The following is a 12690-nucleotide window of genomic DNA, read 5'->3' as shown; positions in this document are numbered from 1 at the left end:
ATTAAATTCGCTTCCACTCGTCCGGCCATGAAGCAATTCCTCCGCAGCGGATCAAGAGAGTCTCTGAATAAATGGGACGCAGTCCGGAGGACTAACGACCAAAGCGAGCGATATTCGTCCCCCTTTCTGCCGTGTCCGTCTCCAGTCCTAATGTGCGGCGTGCGTGGACTCCATTCATCAAAATGGCGACCAAATCCCTAGGTGTACCGCAGGTACCGACCGTTTCCTATATTCAGTAATATCGCAGTATACTGCTAAGGCACCAACTTGATTTGAAAGAAGAAAGCCGAGGCTAGTAATGCCAAGTGATATTTTGTGTATGAATATACAAAATTTTAAGGAATTCCTATTCGTCTCATTGTAGTATCGCTCATTACAAAATTCTGAGCCTATTCGCACTCGTACACGTAGATGTCACGAAGGGCCGATTCGAGAAGATTTTACACTTTTCCCACACGAGCGACATCATCTAGCGCCTCCCTCCCCACCCCTTACTCCTCACCCTTACAGCCATGGATTGCCTTTCCTTGAGCCCTTGGTAGAACCTTTAAAAATAAATCTATGTAAATAGTTTGTTTTTCCTTTTAAAAAGTCCAAGATAATAAACAATTCATTTAGGTTTAATATAATTACTGAGGTCTTCAAAAGCTGTTAATGAAAGCAAATAGTACCATACCTGTCGTATTCATCTAGAGTCAATAAAAACATGCCCTCTATTAATTATACCAGTACCATCTCATTTTCCGTAATGAGTACTACCAACGGAGGCTTGTTTTGTGCCCATCACAATAAATTTCAAAAAATACAAATTTCGTTAATTTTTATGAACAAAATCATTTTTAAATACATGCTGGTGTATAAGATTATCTAGAAAAACTGAAAATATCTTTTACCACAAACTTAGCAATACCAACGCATATTCGGTAATGTCTATATATAGTGGAGGAGTACTTTATGACCATCACAAAAAATTTTTTAAAAAACACAATTTTTGATTGTCGTTGAGTTTGACGCACAACGTACTTTTTAAAAGAGCAGAAATGTACAAATATGGTCCCGAATTTTAAAATATGAACATGATGTTTGTTGCGAAAAGTCACATTCACTATTAGCACTTACGTTTTTAGGTTACATTTTATTGAAAAATGTAAAACAATTACGTAATCTGCTGTGAGAAGTCATTAAAAATAATATTTTTTTTCAAAATGTTACTATATAAAGTATATCACTGTATTAGAGTATTTTCAAAAGGTGGACATGAAGTACTCGTCCCCCATCCCCCCCCTTGGTTTTGTGAGGGTTAAATATAGTGAACAGAATGAAAATATAAAATTTCAGTTGGTTTTTAGTTTAATAACGGAACTTTTTAATTCTGTAACAACAGATTATTTCAGTTTCCACTAGAAAAAATGGGACAAATATGTGAAAAATATCATCTAATTCTATACTGACGTTTCCACCTTGGACCGTATTTTCGAGTTAGATATCTACATCTACATGATTACTCTGCAATTCACATTCAAGTGCTTGGCAGAGGGTTCATCGAACCACAATCATACTATCTCTCTACCATTCCACTCCCGAACAGCGGCCGGGAAAAACGAACACCTAAACTTTTCTGTTCGAGCTCTGATTTCTCTTATTTTATTTTGATTATCATTCCTACCTATGTAGGTTGGGCTCAACAAAATATTTTCGCATTCGGAAGAGAAATTTGGAGACTGAAATTTCGTAAATAGATCTCGCCGTGACGAAAAACGTCTTTGCTTTAATTACTTCCATCCCAACTCGCCTATCATATCTGCCACACTCTCTCCCCTATTACGTGATAATACAAAACGAGCTGCTCTTTGTTGCACCCTTTCGATGTCCTCCGTCAACCCCACCTAGTAAGGATCCCACACCGCGCAGCAATATTCTATTATATATTAGCTGCAAAATTAGGTTGTGCCCCCTCATTCATGTTCCACATTCCACAACGTTGCTCAAGTTAATGTGGTGCTTGAGACAAATTTGAGTACAGTTAGTGGAGGTTCAATCGAAAGGTTTGCATTTCAAATACACTGGTACTAACTAGGTCAGTTTTGTGGTGGCTCGTAACCGCATTTCCGCAATTACCTCGCAAACAGCTTGCTTCCAGATCCGTGTTTACAGTAACGTTGTCGCTTCTATTGTTATAAACTTTCACCCGTGTCAGCTATGACTACTAATTATTACACACCCTGTTCACAAATTTTGCGCTTGGGCGTCTCTGGCGCCACTCTCAGATTGGCACCCAAGCAGCCTCTTCTGTCACTTTGACGTTAAACCGGTGCTAATGTCACGTTTTTAGAAGGTTGTTGCGAAGTAATGGAAGACCTGTGGACGATCACTGCATATTCCAGAGGCTGACAGACTATTCGATAAGCAAAAATATATGAACAAATAAATAAGTGAAAAGTAATATAGAAGAAAGGTGGGGAAGGGGGGAAGACCTGATCGAATTTGACTGTACTACGACCCATCAATCTCTCGAATCTGCCTCAACCGTCAACTTTCGAGTAGTACGCTACCACAGTGATTTAAGGTGGAAAGCCATTAACTCCACCGGTGGTATAGGGAATTTTTCGTTCTGCAGCGACTTTGTGCTGTATTGAAGCGCTCTAGCAAACTACTGACAGCAAATCGCTCTCTGGAGAAGTTTGCGCCGAATAAATGGATTAAGGAAGGAAAAGATCCGTCGTAGTTCCATAAAAAAATTCAAATAATGCTAAGGAAACAGAAATTGATCGCTTTCGAACCAAAAAAGAACACAGAAGTGTCGACAGCCGAAAGTTAGCAAAAATTGGTGCCTGTAACCGAAGCATACAACTTTTACCGCCATACGCTAATGAAAGATTTAGCCGAAAATCCCAGTAAATTCGGATTTTACAAAAATCATTAAATGTCTCGAGGCTTCCATTCAGCTACATGCAGACCAGTTTCGTGCTATAACTGGAGACAATTCATTGCATGAAAGTAAATGAAATTAAATCAAGTGAAATTAAATCGGATATGGTGTAATCACCAGCGAAGGAGGTCACAGGCAAAAGTTTCGTTCACCGATTCTTGAATATTGATCGGCTGCCTGGGACAGAAAGCTCAATTTACGGAAAAGATTAATAGGACGCAAAGAACAGTTGCCACTTTGTTACGGCGAAACTAATTGCTTTCCTTTCTTGTCTTCCGTCCCCTTTGTTGTGTGTAAAATCTGACTTGTTTGAATTATGTAAGTATTAGGTTGATGGATCAATTGGAAGCATTTTTGCTTTGCGTGTTGGTATTCCGGTTGGTATGGGTTTATATATCGATTGTCATTTTTATTTGTAATTCACTGTTACTATTTGAGTTTACATACTGTCATTTGGAGGTAGTGAGTGGAGTTATGGGCGCTTGAAAGTGGAATGCCAAATGGAGATAACAGCGCAGGCAGCCAGAAACATTCGCACCATGGTGAGGATAATGTCATTGGACAGAAAACGGCGAGAAAATTGTTTTCTCGTTTTAAGGAGGATAGTGTGGACATTAGTGACTCTCCACGTTCAGGAAGAACTTTGGGATTTTGTGAAGATCGTTTAAAGGCATTAATCCAGTATGATGACGTCAGTCTACTCGAAAACTACCAGATGTGATGAACTGTGATCATTCCACCACTGTGTGACACTTACATGCAGTGGTGAAGATTCAAAAACCGCACGCTGTGAGCCAAAATCACAAAAATCAGCCGGTGGACACAAGTACATCTCTGCTCGCTCGTCAGAAATTGACTCGTGGACAACACCGACCGTTTCTATGCTGTATCGTTACTGGCGACGAGAAGTTGTATCTTTACGCCAACATAAGGAAAATAAAGGAATAGTTGACCCCAAAAAAGCAGCAACTGCCCGCACAAAAACCTGCACGCTTTCACAGAAATTAATGTTATGCCTCTGGTGGAACAGAGACGTTGTGGTTCACTACGAATTTCTTCCCAAGAGGTGTAACCATCATTGCTGCCATTTTTTTTTTTTTCAACAACTGAGATGTCTTGCGGACGCAGTCCAAAAAGACCAGTGAGGTGATGCTACTCCACGATAATACCCGCTCTCATTCTGCTAGACTCACAAAAACACCGTACACGAGTTTGGTTGCGAAGCCATTCCGCACCCACAGTATTCATCCCATCTTGAGCCCTCAGATTTTGACGTTTCCGCTCTCTATCGAACAACCTTTACGGAACTTTGTGACCTCCCCCTTACTAATTGACCTATCCTGCTTGCGATATAAAATATGACCGTGTATCGCGTGTATACCTAATTGGATAAGGCTATCTTTCCCGAAGAAGTAATACCGATAAGTAGGGGGAAAGTGTACAACCGATCTTTCTGATAGAAAAGTCTACTAAATTTAAAAAAAGTAATTAAACCGAACAGGGCTACAATTTGGAAAAATGAAAGTTAGTTTGTGCATTCACTCACGAACAACACGCGACAGAAAAGGGGTGCCACTGATCATGAACCCAAAGTTACACTAATGAGCGAAAAGGAAATAACTACGGTCGCCAGCCCACTAGAGCGATTTACATCCAAAACCCTGTACAAGATGATGGGAAAGAAAAACATGTATTATTAAACACTGACGTGGCAACTGAAGGTTGTCACGTTTTTTGACACTAATTTTAAGTGACTATGTAATGATCAAGAAAACTGAGAAGTCACTTTTACGTTAAGTTTGTCATTCAATTTTGATAAAGGCAATCGAGTAATGATTCGAAAATATCCACTTAAACTGTATATTATTACTGAACTTCGTCACGTGAGCAATGACTTTAGAGACCTCAACATAACGTCATCAAAGAAATTTAGAGAAAGGCAAGCACTTTTTACTTAGCAGTTACTTAATTTTCAAATCGGATTTCATATTATTGTCTGAACAACTGAGCCTTTTTTACTGACTTGAACAGAATTAAATATTAGAATACGTACCACACCAAACAGCCATGTGCTCCAAGCTGTATGTAAAATAAATAAAACTTCCGCACTCTTAATTTGTGCATTTTGTTTAGATTTGTATTTTTTCCAGTGATAGTTTCTCGAACTTCAGTCAGCATATAAGGAAAAAAGGGAACAAGGACCCGCCTTGGTAACAATGTCTGGGGGCAATGAGGACACAATCGCCCTGAATTTAACTGATTATTATTTAAATAAAGTTCATTAATCAGATCACATTCAGTTGTGCTGCTGGATTAGCCATTAACACTTTCTACCAATGAACAGTCTTACTTCAGTGCTGTGCGTGCGACGAAACTCGGAGCCGACGATGAATCTGTGTTGCTGGAACTGCTGCTGTTGTGGAAGACGGTAGCATCTTGTGGGGCCACGGCTAATTACAGGAACGGGCAATTTTAATTAATACAGGCTGTTCCGCCCGTCCACTGTCCTTCCTCCTGCTACTAGTCATCTGGCCGACGCGCGTACATGATGTCGCCGAAATGGTACTCTGTACTGCGAGAGCGTAACACCACATTTCCGCACACTACAAGCGTTGGAACCTGTCTCCCGCTCTCTCCGAGTGCTCCGCGCAACAACTCCCTACCCAAAGATTTTACAACGTACAAGCACTTCTGTTATCTTTGCTAGTCTATGCAAATAACAATTCCTTTGGCTTTTTTCCAGAGCTTATAAGTTTCACAGTAAAATACAGATAAATACAATGAAACGTGAACAGACTTGTACCTAAATGTACACATACAGTGAAGCAATGTCCTTAATTATTAAAAGAAAGCATTTAAATTACAAATTTTTTTTTTTTTTGGTCAACAGTCTACTGACTGGTTTGATGCGGCCCGCCACGAATTCCTTTCCTGTGCTAACCTCTTCATCTCAGAGTAGCACTTGCAACCTACGTCCTCAATTATTTGCTTGACATTCCAATATCTGTCTTCCTCTACAGTTTTTGCCCTCTACAGCTCCCTCTAGTACCATGGAAGTCATTCCCTCATGTCTTAGCAGATGTCCTATCATCCTGCCCCTTCACCTTATCAGTGTTTTCCACATATTCCTTTCCTCCGATTCTGCGTAGAACCTCCTCATTCCTTACCTTATCAGTCCACCTAATTTTCAACATGCTTCGATTCTCTTCTGTTCCGGTTTTCCCACAGTCCATGTTTCACTACCATACAGTGCTGTACTCCAGACGTACATCCTCAGAAATTTCTTCCTCAAATTAAGGCCGCTATTTGATATTAGTAGTCTTCTCTTGGCCAGAAATGCCTTTTTTTGCCAGAGCGAGTCTGCTTTTGATGTCCTCCTTGCTCCGTCCGTCATTGATTATTTTACTGCCTAGGTAGCAGAATTCCTTAACTTCATTGACTTCGTGACCATCAATCCTGATGTTAAGTTTCTCGCTGTTCTCATTTCTACTACTTCTCATTACCTTCGTCTTTCTCCGATTTACTCTCAAAACATACTGTGTACTCATTAGACTGTTCATTCCGTTCAGCAGATCATTTAATTCTTCTTCACTTTCACTCAGGATAGCAATGTCATCAGCGAATCGTTTCATTGATATCCTTTCATCTTGTATTTTAATTCCACTCCTGAACCTTTCTTTTATTTCCATGATTGCTTCCTCGATGTACAGATTGAAGAGCAGGGGCGAAAGGCTACAGCCTTGTCTTACACCCTTCTTAATACGAGCACTTCGTTCTTGATCGTCCACTCTTATTATTCCCTCTTGGTTGTTGTACATATTGTATATGACCTGTCTCTCCCTATAGCTTACCCCTACTTTTTTCAGAATCTCGAACAGCTTGCACCATTTTATATTGTCGAACACTTTTTCCAGGTCGACAAATCCTATGAAAGTGTCTTGATTTTTCTTTAGCCTTGCTTCCATTATTAGCCGTAACGTCAGAAATGCCTCTCTCGTCCCTTTACTTTTCCTAAAGCCAAACTGATCGTCACCTAGCGCATTCTCAATTTTCTTTTCCATTCTTCTGTATATCATTCTTGTAAGCAGCTTCGATGCATGAGCTGTTAAGCTGATTGTGCGATAATTATCGCACTTGTCAGCTCTTGCCGTCTTCGGAATTGTGTGGATGATGCTTTTCCGAAAGTCAGATGGTATATCGCCAGACTCATATATTCTACACACCAACGTGAATAGTCGTTTTGTTGCCACTTCCCCCAATGATTTTACATACAATTAAAATAAATTATATATCGGTAGCAGGTGCCATGCATCCTGCATTTTCGGTGTTACAACTTCCTTTCCGGATGAAAATGCTCTCCGAACATGGCTTGACGAGTTCTTCCCTCCAAAAGCACGCGATTCCTACAGTCTAGGAATCGTAAAGTTGCCCCAGCGATGGCAGATTGTTGTAAATAGTGCAGGAGATTATTTATGATTAAAGTGTTATATCTGTTGTGTTTATTAAACTTACGCACCAGCCCTTTATTACCGATATATGGAGATGATGTGTACGCATACTAAGTGCTCTCATTCGATCCTTTTGTTAATTTCGATTGTAAACTATCGTGGTGAGTTAAAACTAACATTCCTTCATAAATAACAACTCTCAGTTTATATCGCCGAAAATGTAACATACTTTAAAAGTTCTTTCTTCCTTTATGATGTATAGAGATATCAGCTGCACTATCCTGAATATAAGTTCTTGCTGATTTTAGTTGTATGGCCATTAGGCCGTTGTCTAAGGCATGTTCCTGCGACTTATGTTTGGACTTCTATTGATGGAGATCTCCTCAGAGTTTAAAGTCTTCACTAGTTGATTTTCTAACTCAGACAAACTCAGCAAAACGAACTGTTTATACCTTAACCGAGCAATGCTCCGATCTTGACATCATTTGACCGCCGCCGGTGGTCGTGGCGTATACTGCGGTAGACTTGCTGTTGGTTGCTTTATTTTGCACTGTGCAAATGCTTACAACAAGCGTTGAATTGATACCTATTAGCGATTTTGCTATTTTAATTTGAGCGTTATTTGGCTTATAGCCATAACAACATGGGTAACGATTTTCTGTAGTGTTTTCATACGTGTTTCATATGGTGTTTTAAAATGTGCTAAAGCCTGCCAAATATTGTAGACGGTCCACTGAAATATGTTTGTTTTGTAGTCGCAGTATTAAAAACTAAATGTAACTTATTTTAAAGAGAGGAGCGGTGGTTGTAATGTACGTACTTTTGCAGTAAACAAAAAGGACGATTGTGAGGTCTTATGGAAGAAACGTCAGTAAAATTGAAAACTGACTCTGAAAAAGCAAGTATACTTTTACTCATACTCAACTAAAACTGAATTTTTGAACGATTAAGTCTCGTGAAGACACCCAGGAATCACAATGGGATTTTCTGGAGTTTACTCAAACGATTGGTTATGCTGTTTGTTGCCAAATTAAGTTTCAGACAGCAGCACAAAACAAATCGAAATACTGTACGCAATAATATAGGCAGCTAGCCAGTGATATTGGTTGTTTCAATGTTACTGATTTTCTGAGAAAACAATGGTATTGTTCCACCGAAGACGCAGGTATTTTTTCGGTAGAAGAAACTCGAAAACGGTGCAAAAGCATTGAGACAGGATGCGCTAAACCTCCTGTTAACTTTAGGTTCTGGTCGCTCTTGCACCTCCATTTTTCTCCTCCCATCCAGAAGCGAGGCGTCGTGGCCATCGGGGCTTTCTTTGGACGTGACCTTTTACGAGCACGATAAAGAAATGTCAGGTCACCTTCACCCAACGGTCACTGGATGAGGTCACTTCTCAGAGCTAGCGCAAAACAAGCTTACAGAATTTAAAAAAAAACCAGCTGTTTCTAACTTGTCGGTGTAGAGCGATGTTACTGTTTTATTTGATGGAATTGTCACTGTTACACAAAACAATTGTGAACTTACTTCTCTTAGTAAACTTGCTTGCGCAGGACATAACATTTGACGCCTGTTACAAAAAGAAGTCCTGACATTTCGGCTGTAAAAGCTCTTAAAACACACACACACACACACACACACACACACACACATACTCTCTCTCTCTCTCTCTCTCTCTCTCTCTCTTTGTCTAATGTAAACAGGATACGCCAGGAACAATGCTCGATATTTAGAGATACGACACGAAGCAAAAACGTCTTGTAAACATACGCTCCAAAATGCATACATTAAGAGATACGAGTACTTCTTCATCTGATACGATTAAACAAATCTCTTCTGCTGCAAGTTTTTTGTTTTTCCTATTTTAGGATGATGTAATATGGATCAAAACAAGAAAAAAAAATTGCGAAGTAAACGTGAGCTCTAGATGGCATACGTTAAGAGCTATGAGTTCAGTAGAAGAGATGTTTCACAGTAGCGAAGATGATCAAGTGCTCATAGTACTTAAGATGTGCATTTTCGACACCGTGTTTGCTGGGCATTTTTCTTATTTTGTTCCATACTACACATTCCCAAAATATGGAAATCATAGAGCTTGCACTAGAAGAGATTCATTTCACAGTATCGAAGAAGTGCTCATAGACAGTCTAGTTAAGCCTTCTAGTTACTGCAGTTGCTACACATTTGCGATAGTATACTCGAATTCGAATTTTCAGTTCCGGGTGTAGGCGTAATTTTTTTATTTTTTTGCTCTGAGGTTCCCAATAATTCCATAAGATACATTGTTTCTTAAACGATACATATCCTAAAATAACAATATTTTTGACGCTGAAAGTAATAAACGTTAATGAGACATGTTAGAAACAGTAGTGAAGAGCAATAATTAGTTACAGCTGAGTCATTATTCCCGCACCCTAAGCTGACACTCGGCGCAATGGCTGATGTGAGCATCTGTAAAGACATTTACGCTATCTCCCATCAGTCACTGCGCTCAGTCGTACAACAGAAAATAATTACAAAACTTAAAGACGCGTAGATATTAAACTTGCATACCATACAGAGTAAGAGCAGCCAGGTGTAATGTTTTAAGGACACTTTTAGTGAGGCCGGCCGTGGTGACCGAGCGGTTCTAGGCGCTACAGTCTGGAACCGCGCGACCGCTACGCTCGCAGGTTCGAATCCTGCCTCGGGCATGGATGTGTGTGATGTCCTCAGGTTAGTTAGGTTAAGTTGTTCTAAGTTCTAGGGGGACTGATGGACCTCAGAATTTAAGTCCCATAGTCCTCAGAGCCATTTGAACCACTTTTGAACACTTTTAGTGACATCATGTCTTTCACTGCACCCTCATTTCTATATTAAGATTTAATAATTTCGCGTGTTTTGTGTAAGACGTGCTGTAATTACTGTGTAACGAAGCATAATACAACATCACACAGTCTAAAACTGGGAAATAAAAAATGTATACTTTCGAAATGGAGTGTTCTGACGCACAAGCTCTGCCCACTCCACTGCACTAACATGGGAGCACTAATACCACATACTGTATGAAGATGTCCGCAGCTCGTGGTCGTGCGGTAGCGTTATCGCTTCCCGCGCCCGGGTTCCCGGGTTCGATTCCCGGCGGGGTCAGGGATTTTCTCTGCCTCGTGATGACTGGGTGTTGTGTGATGTCCTTAAGTTAGTTAGGTTTAAGTAGTTCTAAGTTCTAGGGGACTGATGACCATAGATGTTAAGTCCCATAGTGCTCAGAGCCATTTGAACCATTTGTATGAAGATGTTTGTTGGACGTCTGATTACACTGTACTGTATGCGGGTGATTGTCGAATATGTAATCCCGCTGCTGCAATATTGTCAATGTCCGAATACGCATATTTCGATTCAAGTGCTTTCCTGAGATTCCTTTGGTGTAATATAACATTTTGTTCCTCGACCATTCAGAATGTACACGACTTGTCGAACTAAATTATCGATACTTGCAACGAGTTTATCTTTCTGTTTTAATTTTTTTTTTTTTTTTTTTTTTTGTCTCTGGTGTAATGGAATCATTAGGAGAAGAAATGAGCAGTATAGCAAGGGGAGTTCAGGGACAATGTAAATCACCAATGAAATCACCAATTACGTCATCAATGAGTTGTTGGGTGCCCCTACCACTACCCACCTCTGACAGAAAATGGCTAATTCCCCAAGCGTAAAGCCCTAAGAAATTCAAAATTTAAAGATGATGTTTCAAAATGGTAACAGAGCACAACGGTGCAACTCTATGACGTCAGAATTCGAGACGATGGATTTGGGATACTGTCACGGCCTTAGTGTGATGTCAGAATCCAAGATGGCTGACGCGTCCGGCCATCCTGCTTTAGGTTTTCCGTGATTTCCCTAAATCGCTCCAGGCAAATTCCGGGATGGTTCCTTTCAAAGGGCACGGCCGACTTCCTTCCCCGTCCTTCCCTAATCCGATGACACCGATGACCTCGCTGTCTGGTCTCCTTCCCCAAACCAACCAACCAACCAACCAACCAAGATGGCTGATCTGCAGTACTGCAGCAGTTTTATGACGTTAGAGTCAAAGATGTTTGGAGAAAAGAAAATAACTTACCTGTGGAGAGCTGTAGGGATATTCTTAGTGTGTAATTCCATACTGCCTGTCATAAGTTGAGCAATCCGCTCTGATGTCACCATTCAAACAGGCCAACACAAATATCATACAGCATTGTGCTAAATCACTTCAAAAGTTGGAGCTCACATTTCACCCCTAGACACCACTTACCATAACTTCAAAATGGTGAGAAATTCCACTTACCGCAAGTTGAAAATGATGGGCAGTTTGCTGGCTGTCATAACTAGACGGCACTTTTTCAATTGAACAGTCCACTGATGCAGCCGGTATGATTGTTTTCATCGTGTTTAGCAGGAATAGAACAGTGAGCAATTGCGTCTTTGTTTAAACAAATACCACACCTGCTCCCTTCTCATGGTCGCAAAGTTCATTATTGCTAGACCGATCGAGAAATTCACCACAACATCATCACCATCACGACGACCACCACCACCACCCCTGCGATAACCCACTAACATCCGAGTCACCACGAACCACAGTCAGGCTGGGAGGGGGCGAAGAGTTACCCGCCAAGGTCGTCGTGCCATATAAGACGTACGAGCCCCCAGTTAAAATAAAGGAGAACATAAAAAAAGCAGGAAGTACACCTGTAGCATATGAACAATGACAATTATTCACAATCCGCAAAGTTGAAAATAACCTATAACCTATTGAAAGGTGGCTACACTGAGTCACAGCGCCAGAGATTGCGCCAAAGAGTATTATTCAGCCGCCTCCACTGGCAGTGTTTGTTGAGAAGTTGTCGTCGAGAGTGCTTGTTGAGAGGTTGCCGTGGGCAGTAGGAGTTCTGAAGTTGCCGCGACTAGTTGTGAGCATGTCGTGTGCAGTTGTTCTGATGGGCTAGTCAGCCGATGCTGTTCGAATGGGGATGTTGTAATGATCAGAGTGTATTTTTCGTCAATATATATGAAGGTTAAAAAAATGAAAAAAATAAAAAAATAAATAAGTGTTTTTTTTTACCTTCTTATATATAGACGAAAAATACACTCTGATCATTACAACATCCCCATTCGAACAGCATCGGCTGACTAGCCCATCAGAACAACTGCACACGACATGCTCACAACTAGTCGCGGCAACTTCAGAACTACTACTGCCCACGGCAACCTCTCAACAAGCACTCTCCACGACAACTTCTCAACAAACACTGCCAGTGGAGGCGGCTGAATAATACTCTTTGGCGCAATCTCTGGCGC

Source organism: Schistocerca cancellata, chromosome 3 (assembly GCF_023864275.1).
Source record: "Schistocerca cancellata isolate TAMUIC-IGC-003103 chromosome 3, iqSchCanc2.1, whole genome shotgun sequence".
NCBI classification, from domain to species: Eukaryota; Metazoa; Arthropoda; class Insecta; order Orthoptera; family Acrididae; genus Schistocerca; species Schistocerca cancellata.
The sequence above is the reverse complement of the archived record's forward strand: the minus strand, read 5'-3'. Positions refer to the sequence as shown.